This window comes from Urocampus carinirostris, chromosome 17 (assembly GCF_059441175.1).
Source record: "Urocampus carinirostris isolate Australia breed hairy pipefish chromosome 17, RoL_Ucar_1.0, whole genome shotgun sequence".
In the NCBI taxonomy this organism is placed as follows: Eukaryota; Metazoa; Chordata; class Actinopteri; order Syngnathiformes; family Syngnathidae; genus Urocampus; species Urocampus carinirostris.
The window spans coordinates 4804630-4812137 of record NC_142365.1 but is presented as its reverse complement, the minus strand read 5'-3'; the positions used below and the strand labels follow the sequence as shown (position 1 = coordinate 4812137).

General features: G+C 36.6%; 1 long non-coding RNA gene across 1 annotated transcript in view; it reads right to left on the bottom strand.

The window, feature by feature from the left end:
* The window catches only part of LOC148349004 (uncharacterized), a 42567-nt gene that overhangs the window by 34023 nt on the left and 1036 nt on the right, over positions 1-7508 (bottom strand). The window contains exon 2 of the long non-coding RNA XR_015847226.1: positions 3535-3676. This is a non-coding gene — a long non-coding RNA (uncharacterized LOC148349004). The remainder of the gene's footprint in view (positions 1-3534; positions 3677-7508) is intronic.

Genomic DNA, 7508 nt, shown 5'->3' with positions numbered 1-7508 from the left:
ACAGCTCCTACATGAGTTTGTGTAGTGTGGTGAGTTGGTTCAGGTGTGAAACTGCATTTGCTGAACTGTTAAACCAGTTAACGGATTCAATGGCAAACATGAAAATATTTTATCCCTATTGTTTGTGACTAAATGTGTTGTCATCCATGATTATAATATGAAGGGTACGCTACTTAAATAGGCTGAATGATGAAGCAGTATACTGATAAACTTAAGTCATGTTTATTTGTATGGCTCTTAATCACCAAGAGTCTCAAAGGGCTGCACAGACCAGACTATTAGACTACAGACAATTATTACACCATCCCCTGATCTAAAACCTACTGAGGGCAAGGAAAAACTCAAAACCTCAACTTGAAGAAAATGAAGAAACATTGATAGGAGACTGCAATTCCTGGATGTTGCATTAACAATAAAAATTAAAATAAAATATGAAATAAATAAAGTAAGCAAAACATTTTAAGTTTACTTCTTTTACTGATCTGGTCTGCCTGAGAACAGAAAGTTTGAATCTGGCCCCAGAGCCAAACTGAGTTTGACATCTCTGCATTAAACTCTTTTGTGCAGCGTACAAGTTTGCCTTATTTACTCATTTAATAAGATATACAAACTGCTTATCGAAAAATACAGCTTTTAATGCAAATTTGGCAAAAAATGTCATTTGGCTACACTGTTATAACAAAGAAAATGGTTGTATGGCATCCATAGCTTAAGAGGCCTAAAATGCAGTGTGGTTAAAATTTGGTTTTGAGCGTCCTCTGCTGGCAATGATTGTGTACTATGCATTACAACGTTACATTATGGCATTACAACGTAGGCGCAGTCTCCATGATGCTTTAAGATGCAAATTTTTTTTTTGATCGATAAATCTCGCTAGGTGAAAACACCAACAGAGGCCATTTTATCCTAGACTTGTAATCCGTAGCAATTCAGCTCAGTGAGTCAACATAAAAGTATTTTGATTTGGTTACTTTTTGAAGGTCCAAAATTTTACCCTGGCGGAATTTCACCTTGGGTGTTTTTTTTTATCCTTCATCGGCAGCAAATGGATTGTGGACTCCGCAGATCCGGGGCCTATCACATCTGACATTGGGCAAGACCCTGGATAAATAATAGAATATATTAAAACACGCTACACACATCCTTTTTAATTTTTTTGTATCCATGCATTCAGCTAGATCAGGGGTCACCAATTTTGTGCCAGTGAGCATCACAGGGTTCCCGTGGATGCTTGAAAAGTCTTTAAAGGCATTGAATTCCATGCATTCCATCCATTATTTGCAACGCTTATCCTCAGTAGGGTTGCAGGGGTGCTGGAGCCCATCCCAGCTATCTTCGGGCAGTGGGCAGGGGACACCCTGAACTGGTTGCCGTCCAGTCGCAGGGCAAAGGAAAAAATAAAATAAAACAAAAAAAAGAGAAAAAAAAATACTTTATTAATTTTCTTGTCTTTGTCTCTCTCCCTCAACAATTCATTTCTTTCTTTCCTTTTTTTCTACATTTTTCGTTTTTGCTTTCCCCTACTTTTCCATTTATTCCTGTTTTCCTCTTTTTGTCCCTTTTTCTTATGTCAAAAAGTTCCCTTTTTGTCTTTCTTTAAGAAAAGCTTGGTAAAATTGGAAGAAAAGGGGTTCTTTCTGTTCAATTTCAGTCTCCATAGTTTGTAGTCTTCCTTAGGCTCATCACACATTACAGCAACATCTCGTGGACAAATATAAAACACGGTCTCTTTAGGAACAACGGAATGCTTTAATCAGCGCATTTTTTATGAAGAAACCCCATTTGGCCCGGATCCTAGCTACAGTGCCCCCCAACTCAATTAAGTTTGAGACCCACGCTCTAATGGTAGTTAACATTTAAAACACACAACACGGACAGTATTAAATTGGGAAAATCAAAGTTTTTGATTGAATGAATATTAAGAGGGACAACACTCCTCTGTTAACATCCGTGAGTACTTCCGCAAACATGAGTGCATTGCGTGTGAAGTCTCGTGTCCTCTTGTGCACACGCGTGACAATTTTGGCGCATACGCACAGAAAGATCAAGTTGCATCCAATTTGCATTTAGTTGGTTACGTGCACAATCTCACAAAAACATCAGATTTCTCCAAAGAATCGGAATTAAGCATTAAGCTCTGCAGTTTGAACGTAGCCATATAAGCACATCGCATATAAAACTGCTTTGAAATAGCCACATACTAAGGGAAATTTGTACCCGAAATATCAATGAAACATGGACCGAAACATCGATAACTATTTAACAGGTAATATAATGGTAAACCCATACCTGTCAACCTGTACGTTTTTGCCGTACAAAGTACGTTTATTATCCATTTTAAGACGTGTACAACGTACGAGATAATCTGGACGGAAAAACGCAAATTTGTCAATTATGGGTACCATCCGGTATACACCGACTATCACGAAACGGCTAATCAATCAAGTCAAACGAGTTTGAGTTGTGTAGTGAAAGGAAGTCCGTCTCTTTTTAGAGAACAGGCTTTTTCGGCTCTCAAACGGCTCACTTGCTTTGATGCATTATATTACGAATTATGATGTTGTATAAAGAAGTTAAGAAAAAAGGAAGTATAAAAGGAGAAAATGAAAAAAGACAGGTTTGTGGTTATCCCTTTAATCAGTATATTACCAACAATAATTTAATGCAGAAAATGAATTCATAATTTGAATGAGAAAATGTTATTATTCTACTTAGTTATATTTGCATGTATTTTTTCCTTCTACAGTGAACGACCAAGCTACTTAATTGTTTAACTTTTTTATAATAAACCTCATTCATGTCGAGCAACTCAGTGTCTCACAACAAAATGTTAATTAACAATATATATGATATAACGAAACACATGTACAATATAACATGTTAAACTACATAAATAAACACATTTGAAAAAAAATGATGGTGTAAGATTTTTTTGTATTTTGTAAGGGAAAATACGACAGTTTGTAAGGGCATGGAGCCCTGGAGCGCGACAGGTATGTAAACTATTTACTATACCTTCCATCAGCGCATCAATGGCAGACACTCGTACACTATTTTCGTATCTTGCAATGTTTTACTTCTTCAACTTCATCACTGTTTTCAACTTTTCCTTCCCTTTTATTGCTAACTTTCTTGGGACCCATTAGTTCGGGCATAAAAAGGAAAGAAAACGGACAAAATCACACTAAAATGAGATGTAGTCCCTCTCAAACGCAATTGGGAAAGCGCAAATTGACGTTTTTCTTGTCCTTAGCATTATTTTGCCAAAGCAAAGGCCCAGGACCCACTACTTGAGAAACACTGTTCCACATAAATAAAAATCAGTGCAGCTTTTAATCGAATAATCGAAGCAGTGTCATAAATCACGATTCCGTATCCCCCATCCTCAAGAAACCAGAGGATATTATCGCCCCGATCCACCATATTTTAAAAACTGTTGAAACATCTTTTTTCTTAAAAGACCCAAAAGAATTTGGGTGGGATGAGGCATGCTATATTCAGGTTACTCACGCCATAAAAGCATAATGATTCTACCTTCTTCCACTGCTGCGTTCTCTTGTTCACCACATTGTGGCCCCTCACAAATATGTCTGCTGCGGCGTCTGCTGGACTCCGTTTCGTCATTCCAGTAGTGCTGGCAACGAGGGGAAGGCAAATGGTTCCGTTTTTCCACTGCCTGTGAAGAGAATCAAAAAGTGCTTTATACTTAAGGTAATTATATATTCATATATATAATTTATTTTATCTCTGTCAACCATATATCCCCGAAACTTAGAGCAAAGGTTTTCAACCTTTTTCCGTTGCTATAATCTGGAGGAATTAAAGTACCCCCCTTGCCTAGGATCTTTGATATTGTACACAGCAAAAATAAATATATTGTCTGAGATAATTTTGCTCATTTTTCTTAATCGTATTTTAGCCTTCCTGGTATTTTTGTACTTTCTTTTACTTGACATAAACTTGTTTTTCTAGTAAAATAAAACACATTTTAACAGTCTTTTTGACTAAAGAGAAAGGTAAAAAAGAGATATACAAAAAGGGAAAGATAGAAGGAGTGAGGAAACGAGAGAGCGATGGAAATAGATAGAAATATAGTGAATTCACGAGAGAGAGAGAAAGAAAGAGGGGAAGGGAGAGAAAAAAGGATAAAGAGAGAAAAAGTTATAGAAAATAAAGAGTTGGGAGAAATGGATCAAGATAGAAAGAGGGAAAGGGAGAGACAGACAGAATGATAGAGAAACAGAAAAATGGTCCCTTCTCAAGGTTTCTTCATTTTCCTCATGTTGAGTTTTTCCTTGCCCTCATGTAGGTTTTAGATCAGGGGATGTTGTAGTAATAGTCTGTGGTTTGCAATAATCTGTGGTCTGTGCAGCCCTTTGAGACTGTCCCTTCGCAAGGTTTCTTCATTTTCATCTTGAGGTTGACTTGAGGTTTTTGAGTTTTTCCTTGCCCTCATGTAGGATTTAGATCAGGGGATGGTATAATAATAGTCTGTGGTGTGCAATAATCTGTGCAGCATTTTGAGGCTCTTTGTGATTAAGGGCTATATAAATAAACAGGACTTGACTTGGTAAAATGAAATGCTCACTTTAAAATGAACGTTTTAATTTATGATTCATAAAATACATTATGGTGTGGCTTATTTTAAGTATTATTTTTAATATTGAGCAAAATGTTTAAAATAATATATATATTTTTAAAAATCCTTTAAGACATGAATTATCGGATAATCTTACTCATTTTCATCGTTTAAATTCAGAGTAAAAAGAGATATAGTAAAATTTAAAAAAAAACAATACTTAAATGAGGAAAGTAGAATATGCTGGTCGGACTATTTTTTCCCTATTTCGTTTTGATGACTTCATTTTTGTAGTGTAGGTGGGAGGGATGATAAGAATATTTTTTTGCTGATGCAATTTCATCAAATATTGTTTTTAGTACTCCAGTGGTTGATAGTAATTAGCTCAAAAGGCCACCAGTTTGATATGCATTTCTGAAATACCTAATTATGTTATTACGGTGTTGTTACTATATTAATATGTAATTACTAGTTTATGACTATTAGAATTAGGCAAAATAAGCTCAGTAAACCACTAAAACATCTGCCTTATATTAAAGCACTCATTTACATATTTAAATCGTTAAATTTGAAATACATTTGGGGAGAATTGAGCATGTATTTAAAGACACTGATCATGTCAATGATTTCTGATGCCAATTAGAAATGAAATCCTCTAGAAAATCACAATGACCCCATCACTTGTGAGTTATTTTAAAAACCGGTCCGTAGGCTTCCCACATGTTGTTAGGGGGCCACCTGGTGGTCGCCGGCACCACATTGTGACCCCTGTTACAGTAGAGCAAATTGAGGACAAAATCATTTATACTATGCGTTTCCACCAAAACATCCATCCATTATCTGCACCGCTTATCCTCAGTAGGGTTGCGGGGGTGCTGGAGCCCATCCCAGCCATCTTCGGGCAGTGGGCAGGGAACACCCTGAACTGGTTGCCAGACAGTCGCAGGGCACACAGAGACAGAAAATTCACTCGCTCATTCACACCTAGGGACAATTTGGACCGGGCAATTAATCTGACATGCATGTTTTTGGAATGTGGGAGGAAACCAGAATGCCCGGAGGAAACCCCAGTGTGGGGAGAACATGCAAACTCCACACAGGAAAGTTCAATCTCATGACCTCAGAACTGTGCCGCACACATGCTAACTACTATGCCGCCGTGCTGCCCTACCAAAACATGTATTACTTTAAAATTTGAGAATATAATTGTAGAGTAGAGTTCTCAAACTTGAGGCCCGGTGGGAAATTGATTCCCACTGGATGACAGTTTGAGGACCCCGCCTTACTGTGAAATTCTAAAAATATATTGTGTATCAAAAAGGTCCTCCTGTTGGTAAAAAACTAATTATTATTTTTTTTTTAAATAAAATGGGGAAGAAAAGCAAAAATTCATGAACTATGATATAAACGTGCGTGTTTTAAAATACTCGAAGGCCGAGAAATTTGCATTTATTTTACATAAAATTAGCCTCACCAAAACGGAGCTGACCTAATTGTCCACCATCTTGCTGTTAATGGTACCCGAAAACCCCCAAAAGGTTTGGCAAAACAATGAGAAGGAAACCTTATTCAGGTTAGTCACTTTGAGTTTCTTTAGTCTCTTTTTTTTCCTTGTGCTATGTAGTGCTTGTTTTTGGTTGCACCACAAAATACAACGACATCTAGTGGTCAAATATATACTGTCCCATTAAAGGTGGGGTGTGTCGTTGAAGTTGTCCCTAAAAAGTTGAAAGTTAAATAGTTTCTTTATTATGTGAGAGCAATGCCCAACTAAGTTCAAGGAACCCTTTTCATTTATTTCCCCCTGCGTCTGTTTTCATCTTACTTTTAGCAAGGCTGTTCGGGGCGGAACACATTAGGTAGGAGTATTGGAGAGTGACATCATGCTCGTGTCCATAGGAATAAAAAAAAACAAGTATAGTGTAGCGTGAACATGGTGAAAGTAAGAAAAGGCCTGTTTTAAGTCATACCTTAAGAAATATTAAAAAAAAAAAAAGTTTATTTAAACGTGTCTACAAAATGCACGAACTTGCACGTACATTATAAATGAGCTTCCAGAGGCTGCAATAATGACACAAGCCAGGAGATGGTTGCAGAGTGCAGCAAAGTTCCAAATTAGGTACAGCTCCTTTAAAGTCCCAATGTGTGAAATTTGAACACTAAATGGCACTGTTGGCTAAAGCGAACAAAAAACAGCAGACAAACATGGCGACGGTCAAAGTAGGGATTCCACTATGTAAAATGAATACAAATTCCTTGACCTATGATAGTTCAAGTATTTATGCTTGGTATTCAAAACAGTGGTTTATTTTTTACTCAATAAAAGTTTTTGTTTGAGGCTTTTGAGTTTTTCCTTGTCCTCGTGTAGGTTTTAGATCAGGGGATGGTGTCATAATAGTCTGTGGTTTGAAAGAATCTGTGGTCTGTGCAGCCCTTTGAGACTCTTTGTGATTAAGGGCCAAACAAATAAACATGACTTGACTTTAGGTTTTTGAGTTTTTCCTTGCCCTCATGTAGGTTTTAGATCAGGAGATGGTGTCATAATAGCCTGTGGTTTGCAATAATCTGTGATCTGTGTAGCCCTTTGAGACTCTTTGTGATTAAGGGCCAAACAAATAAACATGGCTTGATTTTGTACCACTAGGAAGCATTAAATATCACACACTGTCCCTTTAAAGTACACCCCACACAAATTATGTATTCATTTATTACTGGTTGATCTATTTATTTCCGAATTAATTTTTGATATTTTTGTTGATAGATAGATAGATAGATAGATAGATAGATAGATAGATAGATAGATAGATAGATAGATAGATAGATAGATAGATAGATAGATAGATAGATAGATAGATAGATAGATAGATAGATAGATAGATAGATAGATAGATAGATAGATAGATAGATAGATAGATAGATAGATAGATAG